Below are 20,018 nucleotides of genomic sequence, written 5' to 3' on the forward strand. Positions count from 1 at the left end.
CCTTGTGGCGAGTTGGGAGTTGGATTTGCATGAGAGTGTAGGAGGCTAGCCGTAGTTCAGCATTAGCATATAGCATTAGCATATCCTAGTCTTTAGCATAGCTTTTAGTATTATACATACTTATTTAGTGTTAGCTTGGCTGTTGGATATTGTAGTTTAGTTACTGTTTGGCTGTTAGTGTAATTAGGAAAGTAGTTCGGGTTTAGTGCTCCATATCGTGTTAGCATGGTGAGATGGTGTAGTGTAGTATGGTTGCGGAGCTCTGTCGGGTTGCACTCCTTTCCGCTGGACTTAGAAATTAGGCGCCAGTGGTTGCGTGTCTGGAAAAGATTCAGCTCCCGCCTGGTGCTGTAGTTTGCAACCAGCATTTTACCCGCGATTCTGCACGTCTCCGTTCCAAGAGGGAGGCTGTGCCCACCGTGGCTCTTCCGTGATTTAGATGCAGCCCACCGACTCTGCTCCCCCACCATGACGGGCTACAGTCTGAGGTGAGTAAGCTAAATAAAAGTTTTAACATCTTCTAAAGACAATTTCCTACCTAAATGCAAAGTTTGAGAGACGTGGTTCACTCCATTTAGCTAATATCAGTCTGCACTGCCTTCGGGCTATTTTGTCAAGTTCACAAAATGTGGAACGGGATGTAAGGTTAGAATCAGCGGCGAATCGGAACATATCTCGAAGCCCTGGCCGACAAAACGGTCCACATGACTGTCAGGCTCAGAGAAAATTCGGGTTGTTTTTGTGTCAGTCGGTAATTCAGCAACAGTGACTCTAAACTGACGCAGCACTAGTTGACAGACAGCATTACAGCGTGAAATCTAGCACAGCGTGACCCGGTTCCGTGAGGAATTCTGTTCAGGAGGTCGCATTTCAGGGTCTCCACATCATATGTGACTGACTTTTACTTTATAATAACATCACACACTAGGAATGTTATAAAGCGCCTATATGGGACAGTTTCTTTTGTATTTTATCTGACTTTATAAACATCAATGTGCTTCTATTTTTTTTCAGGCTAAATCTACCCAAGACACTGGCTGTCAGACTGATTTAGTAATCTGCAAGAATGCACTTGTCCAGGCTGACGTGGTGTTACCCGTAGCAAAGGTGAATTATTTTTAATAATCTTCTATGTAAACATTTTATTACCTTCTAGTTTTAATTTGTTTTACAGATTGTTACAAGTGATTTTATGCTCTTTTAAACATTTATAAATGTGCTGCTTCTTTGTTTTTATAGAGCTCACAGCCTCAGTGTCTTGTGACACAGGGACCATGACAGAAATTCATCTTCCAGAAGGTCCCAGAGCATCCACACCTCCTGAAAAGACCACGGTGTGAGGTGTCTGCTGTTGATTCCAGCTTCCACCTCAGTGACAGTGCAAGCTCAGTGAACTGTTCAAGGTAAAAAAAAATTAAAACATTTCTGAATTTTTAAGATATTAACAATTAAATAAGTATGTGATTACATCATGAAGGAGGCTACTGATTCTGGCCCTGTGACACTTGGTGGTCACCACCAGGTGGTGACGTGTGAGCTGATTCACCTGGTAAATAACTTTTAAATTAAATATTTTGTTTTTGCTATCAAAAGTAAATTAACTAATAACCTGCATTACTGCAGGACACTCAGCAAAATATGGACTCTACACCATGAGGCAGGCACACGTTAATAACTCTAAGAGCACATAAGGTAAGCAACACCACATATTATTTTTATTACTGTACACTGTCCTGGATTTGTTTTCTTTCTGCATGATTTGTTTTCTTTCTGCATCTCATCATTAGCCTGGCTGATCACCTGATAACTCCTGTCATCTGGTTATGACAGCATGAGGATGTCCTCACACACCTGTAACCTATCAGCTCATCTGGCAGAATAGAGAGAGAAGAGACAACACCACATCTCCTGTTCCTGGAAAGCCTTCAGCCATCCTTCGATGACTGAGAACCTCCATCAGCTCTGTCTCCTGTCTGCCTACAATTATTATAATAAATATTGTGTTTGACAAGTTTTTTGTGCTGCCAAATATCTCATTTTGATTCCAGTTTTGATATTTTAATGGATATTTATAAATTACATTAATTGAATTATCACATTGTCGCATGTTTAACTAGCTCTATTGTGATGAACTAAACTAGCACCTCACTGTTAAAAGCTCGTTTTAATTTCAAGCATGTTTAAGTATTTATGGACATGAACAAAAACAGGAAATATATAAATTGAGATTTATTTAATTAATATATAACAAATAAGGGGGAAAGAGTCATTGAAAGGCACATTCTTCTGGAAGTTCCTGATCCCGACGACATCAGCAGGAGACCAGCTGCAGACACCAGAGGATCACCTGCAACCAAGAGCAGCTAGTATCAGTAAATAAATAATGAAATCAGGGCAGTTTTAATGGGCTGAACACATTACAGAATAATTTTCTCATGGTATATTTTCATAACTTTATGCAGCAGACTAGCTTGAGCCCAGATCTCCTGGAGAGCTGCTATCCAGCACGTTTCAGTGGATTTTCCTGCTTTAACAGGTTAGATAAGCTGTTAAGCAGCTCAGCTGTTTGTTGCTGATTAAAACCAGGTGTGTTGATGCAGATAAATCTCTAAAACATGCTGAATACTAGCTTTTTAGGGCCATGGAGACAAACCCTGCAGCTAATCCAATGCTATGGCTAACGGCTACTTACGTTCAGAGATGGGTCTGTTGGGTCGGTTCCAGTAATTTCAGGCAACTCACAAGCTCAAAACAATAAGGCTCATGTCCGCTTGTCTCCTCCAAATAGACTTGGTCCCTTTCTTCTCGAGTGTCTGGGTAAGGAGGGGGAGAAACGTCCTCCACTTCTAATGACTGCTCAGAGTGAAGGGAGCTAGCTTCGTCTAGTTAGCCGTCTCTTCGTCACTGCCACGGCTCCGCCCTCTCGGTCCTCCAGGCAACGCCTACTAATGTTGCAGTTTTCAAAATTGATACGTGGGTGGGGTAAGACTCTGAGGCACACTTGACATGCACTTTAACTCACGGTGCCAACAGGCACCGGATAAGAACAATACAGTGTGAACACCGAACTGAAACAAACAACACTAACATAACCCCAAACAATATAACCCTCAGAACACCACAAGCGGAATAAACAAACCCAATTCACCCTCCCCCCAGAGTGCAATGCGGCCTTGCCGGCCTATCAGTGGCAGGGTCGTCACATAGCCCCCCCTCCCCAAAGGGTTAAGTGTCCCACAACCCTCAGTCTCCCATGTCAAAGTCCTGGAACCGGTCCGGCCGGAGCCAAACGCGCACCGGCCTCCCTGGTCCCACTGTTCCTCCCCCAAGTCCATCCACAGCCCCATCAGCAGCCGGTTGCCACCTGGTCTGTGGCCGGTACGGCGCCAAACGGTCCTTGTGGAGGACCACCCGCCTACCTCGTCCAGGCAGACGAACCTGGACGACCACCGCAGAGATCTAGTTCAAAATTTCTGTGGGTCCTTGCCAGTGCCTCATCAGTTTGGGGGACAGGCCCTTCTTCCGGGTCGGGCAGTAGACCCAAACCTTGTCCTCCAAAGCCAATGATGGTCCATGAGCTCTGGAGTCGTACGCCCTCTTCTGGCAAGCTCCAGCCACCATCAGGGTGGTCCGGGCCAGCTGGTGGACTTCTTCCATCCGCTCCTTTAGGCGTCACACATAATCCAGTTCGGGCCCCCCCATAATGTCTGGTTCCGGAGCCGGCCCAAACATTAGATCCACTGGCGTCCGGAGCTCCCTCCCGAACATCAGCGCCGCAGGAGTGCTCTGGCTGGACTCTTGCAGTGCGGTACGCCCACAACACCATAGACAAATGTAAATCCCAGTCTCTCTGATGTTTATTGGTGAGGATCGCCAGCTGAGTCGCCAGAGTGCGGTTAAACCGTTGCACCAGCCCGTCACTCTGGGGATGCAACGGAGTGGTTCTAGTCTTTGTCATCCCCAACCGCTGGCACACCTCACCGAACAGCTGGCTCTCAAAGTTTCTCCCCTGATCGCTGTGCAGCTCCTCAGGTACTCCAAAATGAGAGAATATCTCGTCCACCAACCGCTGAGCTGTAGATGCAGCACTTTGATGCGGCATCGTGTCCGCTTCTGGCCACTTGGTGAAGTAGTCCATGGCTACCAGAACGTAGCGATTTCCAGCCTCTGTAGTGGGAAAGGGCCTGAGGATGTCCACCCCGACCCGTTCCATCGGTGCTCCAACCAGGTACTGTTCTAGCGGCCCCCGGGAGCATTGAGTAGGCCCTTTTTGGCTGGTGCAGACGTTGCAACAGTGAACGTGGTGTTCCGCGTCCTGACGGCAGCCCGGCCAGTAGAACCTCCGCCGGAGCCGTCGCACCGTTTTGCTGTTGCCAAAGTGTCCCGTCCCTGCTACCCCATGAACCCAGTAGAGGACTTTTGCTCGAAGATTTCGTGGCACCAGCAGCTGCAGGCCTCCCGGTGCCTGCCAGCGCCGATACAGCACATCTCCATGCAGCTCCAAGCTGCCGAACTTTGAGTGCAGGTTATTTAATTCATCCCCACACGAGGATACGGCGGGCCACTCTGGTCTCCGGGTGTCCCGAACCCAGGTCTTCACCTCCGCCAGAGTTGGATCAGCCTCCTGCTGATCTTTTAGTTCCTCCATGGAGAGCAACTCCCTCTCCTGTTCCTCGGTAGCTTCCTCCACTGCAGCCGACGGTTCTTGGTGCTGCTCTCTCGCTGCTGCTGGAACAGGTTCTGGTTCTCGCTCTTTCTGGCGGAGACAATAATGACACTCAGTCACTAAACATGGGTGCCGGGATGGCGCGCCAGCGTTAACATGCTGGCGACCGGGGCGGTGCTGGATCTCAAAGTCATACTCCTGCAGAATCTCCAGCCACTTAGCCACCTGTCCCTCCGGCTGTTTAAAGTTCAATAGCCAGGTGAGGCTAGCATGATCAGTCCGAAGCTTGAAGTTGGTACCCAGCAGGTACGGCTGGAAGTGTCTCACAGACAAAACCGCCGTTAGCAGCTCCCGCCTGGTGACGCAGTAGTTCCTCTCGCTCCGATTCAGACTGCGGCTGTAATAAGACACAACTCTTTCTCCATCTTCACCTTTTTGGGAGAGCACGGCTCCCACTCCCACGTTGCTAGCATCTGTATCCACAACAAATGGTTGGGCGGGGTCCGGATACGCCAGAACCGGCGCATCAACCAACGCCGTCTGGAGCTGGTGTAAAGCTGCAGTGCTCTCCTCACTCCATTCGAACCGCCTGCCCTTCTTGACTAACCGATGCAGAGGGCTAGCCACAGTAGCAAATCCTTTCACAAAGCGGCGGTAGTAGGAGGCCAAACCCAGGAAGCTCCGCAGCTCTGAGACGCTTTTTGGCACAGGCCATTCCTTCACAGCAACAACCTTAGCAGGGTCTGTTGTTACTCCCTGCTCGCTGATGACATGGCCAAGGAAATGGGTCTGGCGAGTGAGCAGCGTGCACTTAGCAGGATTTGATCGCAGCCCAGTCTGGCAAATGGGTTTCAAAAACCTCCCTCAGGTTGCGAACAGTGTGCTCAAAGTCTTTAGTATGCACGAGCAAATTATCCAGATAAACCACACAGCGGTTGCGAGGAATCTTTTGCAGAACTCGTTCCATCAGTCTTTCAAAAGTAGCCGGGGCGTTGCATAACCCAAACGGCATCACTCGAAACTGCCACAGTCCCTGTCCAGTCATGAACGCCGTTTTGGGTTTAGCCTCCGGCGCCAGATCCACCTGCCAATATCCACAGCGTAAATCCAAGGAGCTGAACCAGCACGATCCAGCTACATGATCTAATGCGTCGTCAATGCGGGGCAGGGGGTATGAATCTTTGCGCGTCAAAGCATTAAGCCTCCGGTAATCCACACAGGGTTCCCATCCACCCCCCTTCTTCTTCACCATGACAACAGGCAGAGCCCAGGGGCTCTCTGATGGCTCAATGACCCCGTTAGCAGCCATGTCTCTGATTAATTCTTCTGCTGCTTGGCGTTTGGCTAATGGCAGGCGATGAGTGCGGAACCGTACAGGAGCGGCGTCTCCTGTGTTGGAGTTTTGGACCAAGCTAATCCGGGTGCAATCCTCTTCTCGAGCAGCAAAGATGTCCCCAAACTCTCGCAGTAATTGGCCCAACTGCTCTTGTTTCTCTGAGCTGAGGTGTTCCCCGCTGCGTTGTTCCAATGCCTCCATAGCAAGCATGGCCTCAGGTGATGGGATCACAGTAGCAGGAACCGGTTTCTGTCCAACCTCCAGGCTTTCACAGTCGTCTTCGAGCGACTGGGCGACTCTGGCTCCTTGTCGCTTCTCATGAGGGTCACTCCCCTGCTGGAGAGGAATCATCTCTGGATCTAAGCACAAAGCAGTTCCTTGGACATCAACACATGCTCCCCAGCGCGTTAATAAATCCAGCCCGATGATGCAATCATCTTGAATGGCAGCGATCCAGAACTCCTGCTCAGCTCGATGAGTTCCGACCACCACCGATAACAGTCCCTTTCCCATCATTGTGGTTTTCTCACCAGTCACGGTCAGCAATGCGGTTTCGGTGGGACTCCAGCCTACCGGGAGGGAACCCTCAGTCTCTGGCAGAAATCCCTTCCGGACCAGACAGATGGTGGACCCTGTATCCACCAAGGCTCGGCATGGTTGTCCTCCGACAACACAATCCAAATATAGCCCATGAAGCGGCCCACAGCGGCCGACGGATGGCAGGTTAACTCCAAGGGGTGACATTGCGCGAGGTGGGAGTCCCCTTACTGTCCCACCCCGCTGGCGTTTCCCACAGCCTGCGGCCTCCGCGGTCTGGACCTGGGCAGAGGACTTAAGGCTAGGCAGTCTCTGGCTAGGTGTCCCGGTTCCCCACGGCGGTAGCAGAGGCCGGTGGCTGGTCTCTGTCTCGGGGTCTGCTCCGGCCGGGCCTGGTTGACTTCTCTCCTCTTCTCCAGCACCTCCTCTTGTTCAGCCACTCTTGCCAGTGGCAACTGCCCACACTGTCCAACAGGCATCACCTCCTCCGCTTGTTCGGCTCTCTTAAGCGCTTCAGCCAAGGTGATGGGGAAGGACAATCTGATGTGTTGACGTAATGGTTCCGTTGTTAAAATAAAATGTAGAGCACAAAAAGTCTCAATATTAATACACCCCCCCCCCCCCCCCCAAGCGGTCAGCGAACTGTCCGCTCCCAATCCCATGACCCCGTCTCACTCTTTGAAATGTTCAAAAGTTGGCAGCCCTGATTTTGGACAACTTGTGTGCCAGGTCAAATTCCATTCATCCATTGACCCTGCATTGATCTATTGACTCTACACACCTGCAAGGCACCAAGACATGCACTGTTAGACTTCACCTGTCCAGTTCACAGTAAAAAACTGGCGCCACTGTTGCATGCATCATACCGTAACGCATGGTTAACGGTGACTTACTGCGGAGAGTGGCTCTCAGAATGATACTGTACATTTTATTATAACACACCCCAGGGCTGCATGATGGTAACATGCTGTAAAAACCCTGAGGTCTCACAGGTAGATCACCAGTAAGATACCATTACTGTATATATTTCTATAGTAAATATGTCAAAGTGACATTATACCATGATTTAAAAAATAGGTTTGGTTTTGTTAATCCATGTTACGTTACCATGAGCTCATTTTAAAGTATGTTGTGTCTCTGGTCAGAGAGGAGACACAACATTGCATGTGTTCCCTTTAAACAAGCCTGCCTTCACACAAGCTAGGATTCAGACTCCACAAGTCTAAATCATAACATTAACTTACTTTCCTCAAGGTCTCAGCTGCAGAAGACAGAAGATCCAGCTCAAATCAGTGCTAATGTCAAGAATGATTTTAATAAATCAATATGAACTCCTTCTATGACTTACAATCTAATAATCATTAAATAATCATTTGTTTATGACTACTCATGGTGAATATAGTATAATGAAATGAAATGCGTGAATATAGTATAATGAAATGAAATGCTTCATTAATCTAACTCACTGAGTGGATGTTGTTTTTCTACTAGACTGCAATGTGTTCCCCATGTTTTGAAGCCGGCAGCTACTTCGGGGGCCAATTTCAAGTTTACAAGTAAGTCAACTAACTTCAAATGTTTTTTTTTTAGTCCAAGTTATCTATGGTCGGTTAGTTGCTCATTAGTTGCAGCTTCAGTGGCTAGCGGGTATTAACTCATTTATATATTTCATTTAATAAACATATACACAATTAAGAAAGTAAAAGGCTCGTTCTATATTTATACTGAAACTAATACGTGTAAAATATAACGTTATCTACAGTGTCATCTGATGTTACGTGACCGCCATGAAAGCTGCGTGATGCAAGTCTGTTCCTTTTAACCGTTTTTTTAGACCAAGGAAGGACAGTGTCCTTGTAAGCAAGGTGCCTGGCCTCGCAAGGCCACGCACATTGATATTGAGGGGGGTGGGGGGTGGTGGTGGTGGTGGGGGGCATGTCCCCTCTGTCCCCCCCAAAATTACGTCCATGCTATACACTCGCAAGGCACCGCGAGAAACTGACTATGCTGGTTATCATTAAACTACAGAAAAGTGCTTTTACTAGTCTATAAATCTCAGTGACATGGGGCCAAAGTACATGTCAGATCTGCTTCCTGTATAAAAACCTAGCAGAGCTCTCAGGTCCTCAGGAAACAGTCAGCTGGTAGAACCCAAACAGGGTGAAGCTGCTTTTAGTCACTATGCTGCACACAGATGGAATCAGCTTCCCTATGACCTTGAGTGCTTAGTAACACAAGTGTGCAAATATGTTTATGTTTATGTATTTAGCAGACGCTTTTGTCCAAAGCGACTTACAAGTGATAATCGGCATGTTGCCCTTGAGGCTAACAGCAGCAGCAGCAACAACAACAACAACTTGACATCAGTCATGGAGAGGAGGGAACAAAGGAGTGGACAGTAGAGAGGGGGGACGGGTGCAGGGAACGTGCTAGTTAAGAAGATGCTCTCTGAAGAGCAGGGTCTTCAAGAGTTTCTTGAAAATTGAAAAGGAAGCAGCAGTTCTGGTAGTGCTCAAAAATTGAAGCAATCCCGGAAGAACCAAAAATTGCAGTTCCACCCTTATCCACTAGGGGCTGGTGTCAGAAGCGAGTAAATCCTCATTGACTCCCATGTTAAAAATACCAATTTCACAGCAGAAATAAACATGTTTACAGCCTGGTACCAAAACATATTTTTGGTTTAAATGATCTAGTTTACACTCATGACAACTCTGAGGGGGGTGAATTTTTTTCTCACTCTTCTGTTTAAGTGTATTAAAAGCCTAAAATTCTGTATAATTAATGAGCATTAGACCCACGTGACCACAGAGCTAGCTCCGGGGAAAGGCCTCAGTAGAGCCTCGGTCTGGCCTGGAAACTGCTGCGGCATTTTGAGTCTCTGTGTTTCTGTATTCTTTTTTGGATATTTTTAGGGCAATTGTTGGTCAACATGACTTGCTGTGTTATTAATTGCACTAATAGAGCGTCCAAGGAGTCTCCACTTCATTTTTTTTCGGTAAGTAAAATTATATTTATGTATTTTAGGTCACTGCCGAGCTGAGCTTAGATTTTAACATGTATTGTTTAACCATGAAATTTTAATGTAATAGGGTAAAACCCAGTGCATTTAACATAATGCTGCACTTTAGAAAATGGGTTGAAATATAACATGTTGGTGGAGCTGGGTTCTGACTATCGGCTTGTGGAGGTCTCGGGAGACCTCTGTTTTCCACCCGGTTTTACCCTCCCCGCAGCTCGGCGCATCTCAGTCTGATCGCGGCTTCTGTCTGCTGCGCGGGCTGCCGGCTTGTGGAGCTCTGGATGGAAATCAATGTTTTCCACCCGTTTCTCCCCTCCCCGCAGCTCGGTGCATCTCTGTATGATCATGGCTTCTGTCTGCTGCGCGGGCTGCCGGCTTGTGGAGCTCTGGGATGGAAACCTTTCACCCGGTTCTCCCCGGCAGCTCTGCGCATCTCAGATCGCAGCGGCGCTTGTCTGCTGTGCGGCTGCCGGCTTGTGGAGGTCTCGGAGACCTGTGTTCCACCCGGTTTTACCCAGCGGTCAGCCCGGCGTATCTCTGACTCAGAAGCTCTGGTGTTGTGCACAGTTAACTCCAGTTGTAGCTAGGTTGCTACCTCCGTTAGCTTAGCTCCCACCTCCACGTTAGCTTTGGGTTAGCTTCAGGTTAGCTTGTAGCTAGTTCGACCGGGTGTCGTCAGTTGATCCCAGCCTTACAGCCCCACCCTCAGCTCCACCTCTCTTCCCTTTTGTGGAATTGTCTGGGCTTGACGGAACCTGTGACACGGTCAAAATGGCGGTGGTGGCCACCTCCCATTTGGCCTCAAAAATGTGTTATTGGAGTCTATGGAAACCCATTGTCCAATATTTATATGTCAATGATTGCGGATCAAGGGTACAAAAGGGGCTTGGTCAACTTCTGCACTTCGGGACACCCTACGCACTCACACCCCTGGCCAGGATCGCGCAATTGAAGGGTGCAAGTGTTGAAAATTGAGATTGGGCCTATGTATCAGGACCTGCTTCTCAACTCCTGTCATGTTCTGTCTCGTTAGTTTTAATTTACTTAACCTACCCCTCGTTACCACCCGCCTGTTTCCCGGATTACCCTGCTGTATTTAAACCGTGCTTGTCTGTTTGCTGTTAATGCGTCTGTTTCTTTTCCTCTCTATTAAGTTTCCCTGACTGTTCTGGCTCAAATCGTGTTGATTTTAAAATAAATTCTTTAAAAACATCCATGGTTGCCTCCTGGAGAGTCCTCACTCGCCTGCATTTGGGTCGGAACCACACCTCCTCATGAGAACTTTATTTGTATTTTGTCTTTATTTGACTAATTTGAGCAGTTTATTCATTCATTGTGAAATCCAAAAAATAATCATTTTCCTGTTTAAAACAAAATATGGGCCTTTTTTCTTTTGAAAATCAATTTCTGAGTGTGGTTATTAGATGCAGTTGTTTTTTTTCTGACATGTTTGATTAGTAACTACAAACATGCTTGTAAATTTTTTAACTAAATTAATTTGTTTTATATTACCTATACCGACCAACCTACACTAATTTTAAACCCGTTTTCAAGTGGTATGTTTTATTTTGAAGGAGTCTACAGAAAGAGCCGATGAGTTTCGTCTTGTTTACTTTTATTGAATCTGCCTGTAGTAACAGATGATGGTCGCTAGAGGGCGGAAAAACCCTAAACCTTGAAAGCCAGACATTCAAGGTTTGAGTTCTCCATCCATCTTCTGAACCCGCTTTGCCCACGCAGGGTCGCGGGGGTGGGTGCCTATCTCGAGCAGTCAATGGGCAGGCGGGGTACACCCTGGACAGAGAGCCAGTTCATCGCAGGGCAACACAGAGACACACAGGACAAACAATCATGCGCGTGCGCGCGCGCGCACACACACACACACACACACACACACACACACACACACACACACACACACACACACACACACACACACACACACACACACACACACACACACACACACACACCTACCTACCTAAGGACAATTTAGACAGACCAATCAACCTAACAGTCATGTTTTTGGACTGTGGGAGGAAGCCGGAGTTCCAGTAGAGAACCCATGCATGCACAGGGAGAACATGCAAACTCCATGCAGAAAGATCCCAGGCCGGGAATCAAACCCAGGGCCTTCTCGCTGCAAGGCAACAGCTCTAACCTAATCTAAGTTTGAGTTCTCCTGTTAACCTAAATAATACATGTAAGACCCTTATAGACTGAGTTTGTGGTCATCAGTTAAATCAAAGATCATCTTACTGAAAAGTTTATTTAAGCAGAGAACAAAGAGCAAAAAAAAAAATGTATTTCTATTCTGTTTCTAGTAAATTTTGTTGTTATTGGTTTTGATCTTATTGTTATTTTTTGAGTAGTTTATACATTTATTGTTAAATTAAAATACATGAATGCTTTTCCTGTTTAAAACAAAACATGGATATTTTACAAAAAAATTCAATGTCTGTATCAATGTCTGAGTGTGTCTGTTGGATCCAGTTGGGTATTTATTGGTCTTTAAATTATAACTAATAATTTTGAATCTGATGTATTTGATTAGAAACTAAAAAGTTATACCGGTAGAAATTTGTAACTAAATATATTTATTTTACACAACCTAATATCCATCCATCCATCTGTGTGTGGCGGGGTAAACCCTGTCCATTGCAGATTACCAATTACCTAATTTAATTTACTTGAATAAGAACAAAATCACTCTTAAGCAATTGCATTTCATTCTGGTCCTGGAAAACTCTGTTTCAACACACTTGATTTCAATCAGCAGGTGATTAACAGGCTTCTGCAGAGCCTGATGAGCTGCTGCACGGATGAATCGAGTGTGTTGAATCAGAGAAACTAGTAAAACGTGCTGGATACCGGACCTCCAGGACCAGAATTGAATACCCCTGCTCTAAAGCTACTGTGGGTTTAGTTTTGTGCTGTGGCCACTAGGGGGCATATGATCTGATATGTGCTGTTAACACTTATTTTAAACGTGTTGTAATTTTCAAGTGGAATGTTTAGTTTTGAAGGAATCTTTGAGAGGGCGGAGCCACTAACAAACACACACACACACACACACACACACACACACACACACACACACACACACACACACACACACACACACACACACACACACACACACACAGAGCGACATTGTGACATCATAATGTTCCAGCTAACGTCACAGGGTACCTCTTAGCCAATAGGGATGGAGATTTAAATTCAAATGTAGTGCAGTTTTTTAACTGAAGAGGGCGCAACGCTGAAAGTTTTAGGCAGAAAATTCAAATTTTAACTAAGATGCACTAAAGTGCCAAATTATTCACTACATGTGTCTTCAGCACAATTAGAGACTCATTTATATAGTTTATCAGCAAAAAAAGTAGATATGGGGGTGATTTGTTCTTTAAAGGATTTAGTTCTTGTGTTTCCATCCAGTTGATCCACACAAATCACTTATAGACAGAGTATGTGGCCATCAACCAAATCAACAATCTAAATAAATCAACACAGAGTGCATATGTTTGAGGGAGGGAGAGAGAGAGAGAGAGAGAGAGAGAGAGAGAGAGAGAGAGAGAGAGAGAGAGAGAGAGAGAGAGAGAGAGAGAGAGAGAGAGGTCTGGCACCTTCTGTAGCAGGGGCTCTTTTGGCCAGCGCCCCACAGGCATTTAAATCCGTGATGCTGATTGGCCAACAGTTCTTCAGTAACTTGTCAGAACTCCAATGTTCTCCTTAGATCTGGATCATCACAGCGGTCCCTGAACACCAAACAGCCATTTTGGATGCATCAATAATTATTGGCAGCTTGACTTCTCTATTAAGTTACAGTAGTTTGGAAAGTAATTTTACTAAGCGGTTTAGAAATGATTTATTAAGATTTTAAGCAAAATTTTATTAAATTCATATAATAAAAATGACTTCAACTACTGTAATGAAACAACAGTAAATGTTTAATTACCTATAAGCAATGTAATAAAATACATTTCATTAAGACAGTTATCTTCTTTACATGTATTAATGTGACTGTTCAAAGAAACTAGGAGTTGCATCCAGTCTTACATCTGCCTTTATTAACTTACAGCTTCTTGTTACTCATGTAGTGTTTCACAGAACATTTAACCATTTTTAGTTGTGTTCTTTATTTGGAAGTAATGCTACTGTTGTCATGTCCTGTCTCCAGTCCATGTCACCCTATGTCCCTAGTCCATTCCATGTGTTCTCTCCTTGTTTCCTGTTCTTCAGATTCATTCATTCATCCCCAGCCTCAGTCACCTTTAGCCACTTATCTGTCCCAGTCCTGTTAGATTTGGTTGTGTATTTTCGTCAGTCATTCCCAGTAAGTGGTTTAGGATATTCTCCCATCAGTCTAGTTTAGTTGTAGTTATGTTTTTTTTTAGTTTTGTTCTGTTTAGTCATCCTTTAGTCAATGCATTCTTTCAGCATTTAGTTCTAGGGTCTTGTTATGTTTCTGTATTTTATAGTTTTATCTGGTTCAGTCCTTTTGTGTTTTTGCATTGCCTCCATCCTTCAGCTTAACCGGTCACACCTGTTGGTCAGTCTCATCAGTGCACTTGCTCCCGTTGTTTTCACTCACCTCCTCAGCAGTATTTAAACCCAGTCATGTTCAACTCTCCTGGTCTTGGGGATGTGCTAGATGCTACTCTCGTGTTTCCTCGTATGTTGACGGTGGTTTGTCGGACAAGAGCCAAGGGTGTTGAATGAGGTTTCTGTTTCTGACATGCTTTCTTCCCTGAGTGGGGCGGCAGTGGTGGCTGTTTGGCATCTGGGATGCCCGTGGATCCGCTCCACTGTTAATTACTTTTGATGCGGTGGAGCTACCTGCCTGTGTCATGTTGGGCTTTCTCGGTCAGGGCATTTGAGGAGCCTCCTCTGAGGTACTTGTCTGTTGATGGCAGCTCTGTGTGCATGGGGGTGGGGATGTACGTTTGTTTTGTTCAGCGCGTGTCAGTTGTTGTGGCAGCAATGCGCCTTTTTTGGCGTCCACCCTGCCCTTTTCAAAAACTAAAAAGGAAAAGTAGCTCCTGGTCAGTTCCTTGTGTTTGCTTGCATCCCCGTGTTTTGCTCCTCTTGTTCTTGTTCACGTTACTGTTCCTGTTCCCGTTCCACCACAAATTTGGAAAGAACTTTTGGACTGCCTGGCTGCCTCCTGAATTACCTACATTTTGGGTCCTGCTACAACCTCCAGCTGATGACAGAAGGAACCGACCACATTGGACAGCAGGTGAACAACCACAGCAGCCAGCCCAGGTTGCCACACACCCTCTCCCTGCAACCTCTCTGGATACCCTGGATCCTGTTAGAACTTTATTCTAGACTGTACTCATTGCCTCTCAACCAATCCCTTACAGACATTTATAACTTGGCCTTCTTGGTTTGTCGCCTGGCTGGTCTGGCTCTTCTATGGGCCGAGGACTATTTTTTAATACATACCATACCATACCAACTTTATTTATAAAGCACATTTAAAAATGGCATGGCAGCCGACCAAAGTGCCATACAGAATAAAAAGTAAAAACACAATATAAAACAAAACACGGTCAACAATAAAATACACAGCAAAGCAGATAATCACGGTCAATAAAAAGACACATAGTAAAATAATAAAAGTCAGAGATTTAAAAATGCCTGGTCGTAAAAGTGAGCCTTAAGTAGCGACTTGAACCGGAGGAGGGATGGTGCCAGCCTCACTGAAAGAGGAAGAACATTCCAGAGTGTCAGAGCAGCATAGACAAAAGCACGCTGCCCCCGCGTTTTGTATTTCATTGTTGGAACGCAAAGCAGCAGACTATCAGCAGACCTCAACGCCCGGTTTGGCACATAACGATTCACAAGATCAGACAGGTAATCCGGAGCCAGACCACTCAGGGCCTTAAAAACAAAAATCAGGATTTTAAACTTGACTGAAGTTTACGGGTAACCAGTGGAGCCGCGTCAGTACAGGTGTGATATGGTCTCTTCTAAGGGTGTTTGTTAAAAACCTGGCTGTCGCGTTTTGTACGACCTGAAGCCTGTTAAGAGCGGAGGCAGGTAAGCCAATTAAAATGGAATTTGCATAATCCAGTCGGGAGATGATAAAAGCATGAATTACAGATTCCAGGTGCGCTCGTTTCAGGATCTGTTTTAAGCGAACTAGTCTGTGCAGCTGGTAAAAACACGATCTGACCACTGCGTTAATCTGAGGGCCCATGGAAAAGTGTGTATCCAGTTTCACCCCCAGGTTGGTAACACACTGCTTGAGGTCATATGGGAGAGTGTCCAAATCAGAAGATAAGTGTGTGGTTTTGTTAAGGGTCATGAGGAGTGCCTCAGACTTAGATCATTCAGCTTCAGGAAATTGTTGGCAGGCCAAACCCTCACTTCAGCCAAACATTGGTCCAGAAGAGAGAGGGAGCCTGGTTTGTTCAAAGCCAGGTAGATCTGGCAATCATCTGCATAAATATGATAGCCCAGGCCATATTTCCTCAGGATGAAACCCAGGGGGAGGATGTAGATTGAAAACAGGAGAGGCCCAAGCACAGATCCCTGCGGGACTCCCCATGGAAGTGGAAGAAATGTAGAGGAACTATTACCCAACTGGACCTTTAACTCTGTTTGACAGATATGAGCAGAACCACTGAAGTGAGGTACCCCTAAGCCCTACCCACGACTCAAGTCTATCCAGCAAAATATCGTGGTCAACGGTATCAAATGCTGCAGAAAGATCTAATAGAAGGAGCAAAACAGGAGACCCAGAGTCAGAAGCCACCAGGATGTCATTGGTCACGCGAAGAAGGGCTGATTCAGTACTGTGAAGTGGCCCAAACCCAGACTGGAACACATCAGCCAGAGAAAAGCTGTTCATGTGTGCTGTAATCTGTGAATAGACGATCTTTTCAAGGACCTTAGACAAAAATGGTAATTTGGAGATTGGCCGGAAGTTGGCAAGGTTTGAGTGGTCTAAATCAGGTTTTTTAAAATTGGTTGCACAACCACCTTTTTAAAAGAAGTAGGAAACACCCCAGTGGCCAAGCTAGAATTAAAAATGTCTAAGATGGCGGGGCCCAAAATAGGGATGATATCACCCACCATCCTCGGGGGGAGAGGGTCCTCAGGAGAACCTGCTGGTTTCATATTTCCAATCAGATCTGCCAATTCACTAAGAGATGGGAGCAAAGTTAGAGAATGAGGGAGGTTCTGGTGGTACACCAGGATAGCCAGATCCTGGTTGCACGTGACTATCCCTAATGTCCCGGACTTTGTGAAGAAAGAAGGCCTGGAGCTTGGCACACAATGGGTGTGTCCGAATCCACGGGAAGGATGCTTGTAAGAGTGCATTTTGAGATCGATGATGTCACAGCGCAGCGACGAGTACTGTCCGAATTCCAAGAATACTCATTCTCGCGTCCTCAAATGCGTCCTTGCTCTGCCCACATTTCGAGGACGGGTCTGTTGTATCCTCACAGATCAAGGCTATCCCAGCATGCTTTGCGTGCCGGCTGTGGATTTTCGACAGGAAGAGAAAATGGGGAGAGCTACGAAGTTTTAAACATAAGTTTGTTAAAAACTAGCCATAGAAACCTAAAAAGCTTAAAGCGGTTCATTTTTTAGACATTTTTCGTTTGTATTTTTGTTTTTTAAATTACATTTTAGGCAGAAATCAGCCACAACCAGTTTGTCCCAAGGTCCCAGTTATTCCTGTGTGTGTGGCTAATTAAACTTGTCATTTGTTTTATGGACAACGGAGCAAAGAAGCGTTTTTACTAAGCTTAGAGGTGAAGAGTGAAGCTGTTTACACACACAACCACAGAAGTTCTTCTGTGAAAAGTAGTTTTACATTCAGGGATTTACACAGTCGACACGTTATAATGAAGTAAAAAGTTTGTGTGAAGAATATAATTTATCTTCTCATGTGGATAAATGTAAAAATGTGCTTATTGCATTTTAGTCACCTGTGTCACCTTTGTCACCGGCTTGGAACGGCAGCGTAACGTCACGGCTTCGCCTCTAAAGATAGGATCGGGTTCTAATTTTGGCCGGGCGCCGCTTCTGGGATGCGTCAATTTCCACAGTTAAAGACCAAATTGCAGGTAAAAGAAATGCTTATTGTGGATTTTTAATTTTAAAATACATAAGAGCAGTTTTTCTAGTAAAAAGTGGCCTTTCTCAGCAAAGCTTCGAAAAAGGCTCTTTTTTTTTCTAAATCTGAACCTATGACATGACCAAAGGGAGTCAGAAGCTAGGCGCTGCCTCAGCTCAGTGTGGAGAGTGGCTAGGGTAAAGAGGTCATGTGATCCAGTCAGTGTGTGTTTACTAGTGTTGGGTTGTGTTCATGTTGATGAACTATAGTGTGTGAAGGCTGTACCAACTCCAGCCTGTCTGGACATCGAGTCCACGGGTTTCCAGATAAGAGAAACAACGCCTCTATCTCCATACCTGAGGGCGTTTTGTGCAGCTGAAAAGACGGATGGCCCACATCGGTCGGTACCGGGACAGGGAGGTCTGCGCTGAGCTCCAGAGACTCATGGAGGGGTTTAGAAAATTAAATGCAGATTTCTGAAGCTCAGATCACCATAAGAACCAGGTCAGAACCGACCACCAGAAGAGATGCGCGGCTCAGCGGGCCAGCTGGTTTCTGGGTCAGAACCAGATCAGAACCACTGCGGACCTCCAGGAGAGGATTATACTCAGCTTTTAAAAATACCAGCTCGACTGGCTTGCTGGTGTCTGGGTCGGATCCAGCTCACAGAAGCCCGCATGAGCTCCAGAACCGGATGACAGGCATCTCTCTCCCTCTCTCTAAGCGCTAAACTACGCTACGTGAGCGGATATTAACGAGTATGAAACAGCTGACAGATGCTCATTATTTTATTATTGTCAAGTATTAATATTATATTAACTGACTGATACTGTTTTAACTGTCTGGTACATGATAGTAATCTGTACAATATTGTGACGTTAGCACATGAGTTTAAGCTAGCATTGTTAACTCACAAGCTGCTCCTGTGTTCTCCTCAGTCTCTCTGCTTTGGCCAATGGTTTCTCCCTCTGGTTTGTCTCTGCTCTCTGGGGGCGTGCATCAAACTCATGACTTTATGGTTTTGGTCCACCATAAGTAGAATTATAAACATTTAAAGTTTCCTCTGCGTCAGAGCCGCATTAGAGTCCATATTTTTCTCTGGATTAAGCCAACAGGACTCCCTCAGCTGAAGTCACTTGATTTGGCCAAAAAAAAAGTACCTTTCTCACAAAAATGACTCTAAAAGCCTAAATAATTTATGTACGTGTAACAAAACAAGTTTATATTATGTTTCTCTAGCCATTGGTTCATGTCTCTAACTTGCAATTTGCTCTTTAACACGGGACTAGACAGGAAATCACACATGGTTTCAGTGAAAAATCACAGGTAAATTTCAAAATAAATGTACTGCAGTGACGCAATTTCATTTATATGAAGCTTACGTGTGACCCAACAGCTTATTTACTCACAGCATCACTCCAGAAGTGCAGCTGTGTGTTTTTCGTGGCTTTAATCCTGGCAGTGGAGAGGAAAAACATCATATATGACACCAAACAGCGATATCAAACGTGTTTTCTTTCTTTTTTGGTTATGGTGGATTGCATAAACAAGCCATGATCTAAAGTCTCGAGGAATCGTGTGATCTCATGAGTCCAGCGAAGAGCACGGCGCTGTCAAGACTCTTCCAGTTTGAAGTTCACGAGTAAACCGTTCTGCTGCCGTTTCGCACCGCTGATGCTTCCAGTGTGAAACCGGGGTTATGGAGCAGCAATTCAGCGGTTTCTGAAAATCTGAAGTCATTAATATTATTATTTTGAACTTGTCTTCAGTCTAATAGTTTTAGTGATTTTGTGGTATTGATTAGGCCTTATATTACTTTCCCTATAAAGTATTTATGCACCTACAGTCAACAGATACATCAGCATTATGTGAAGTTACTAAAACAGGTTTAAAGTCTATTTTTAACCACTTTCTGGTTTTTCCAACGTCATGCAAAAATATTAGTTCTTTATTCCAGGCTGTTTTTTGAATGTTGCCAAAAATTTGAATGTGTACGTCACACCATCCTTCATCAATGGCAATGCCGTCTAATCTATGTATGTATGGTAAGAATGGTCTTATCTTGTTTATTTGTCCATATTTATATTGTATACAGCTTTTGACCACAGCAACAGTGTTTTTATTCACACTGGAAAACTGCACCTTAATTATGTTGTACAATGCCTATAGCTACAATGACAATGAAGATTTGATCCTAAAACTCGGTGTAAATAGTGATTTAATGTAAATGTGCTTAGTTCAGAAATGAGACAATTCACTCGGAAGAAAATCATCATCTGTTGATGGTTTACTGCAGACTTGGTACAGAAGGGTTTGAAATGTGTCTTTGCTCCTCACCACCATGCTGATTTTAGTCCCGACACTCTCTAATCTGATGTAAACA

The 20,018-nt window shown here is 45.2% G+C and overlaps 1 long non-coding RNA gene across 2 annotated transcripts; it reads left to right on the top strand.

Annotated features, from left to right (window-relative positions):
• The first annotated feature begins 349 nt into the window (after nucleotides 1–349).
• On the top strand, nucleotides 350–1,901 carry LOC107389445 (uncharacterized). 2 transcript variants are annotated; one of them, XR_001573431.3, is made up of 6 exons: nucleotides 350–488; nucleotides 1,015–1,107; nucleotides 1,240–1,403; nucleotides 1,478–1,549; nucleotides 1,624–1,692; nucleotides 1,788–1,901. It is a non-coding gene; the product is annotated as an uncharacterized lncRNA (long non-coding RNA). The 2 variants fall into 2 exon arrangements; XR_011516210.1 differs by lacking the exon at nucleotides 350–488 and having other exon boundaries at nucleotides 924–1,107.
• The last annotated feature ends 18,117 nt before the right edge of the window (nucleotides 1,902–20,018 follow it).

This window comes from Nothobranchius furzeri, chromosome 14, assembly GCF_043380555.1.
Source record: "Nothobranchius furzeri strain GRZ-AD chromosome 14, NfurGRZ-RIMD1, whole genome shotgun sequence".
Classification (NCBI taxonomy): domain Eukaryota; kingdom Metazoa; phylum Chordata; class Actinopteri; order Cyprinodontiformes; family Nothobranchiidae; genus Nothobranchius; species Nothobranchius furzeri.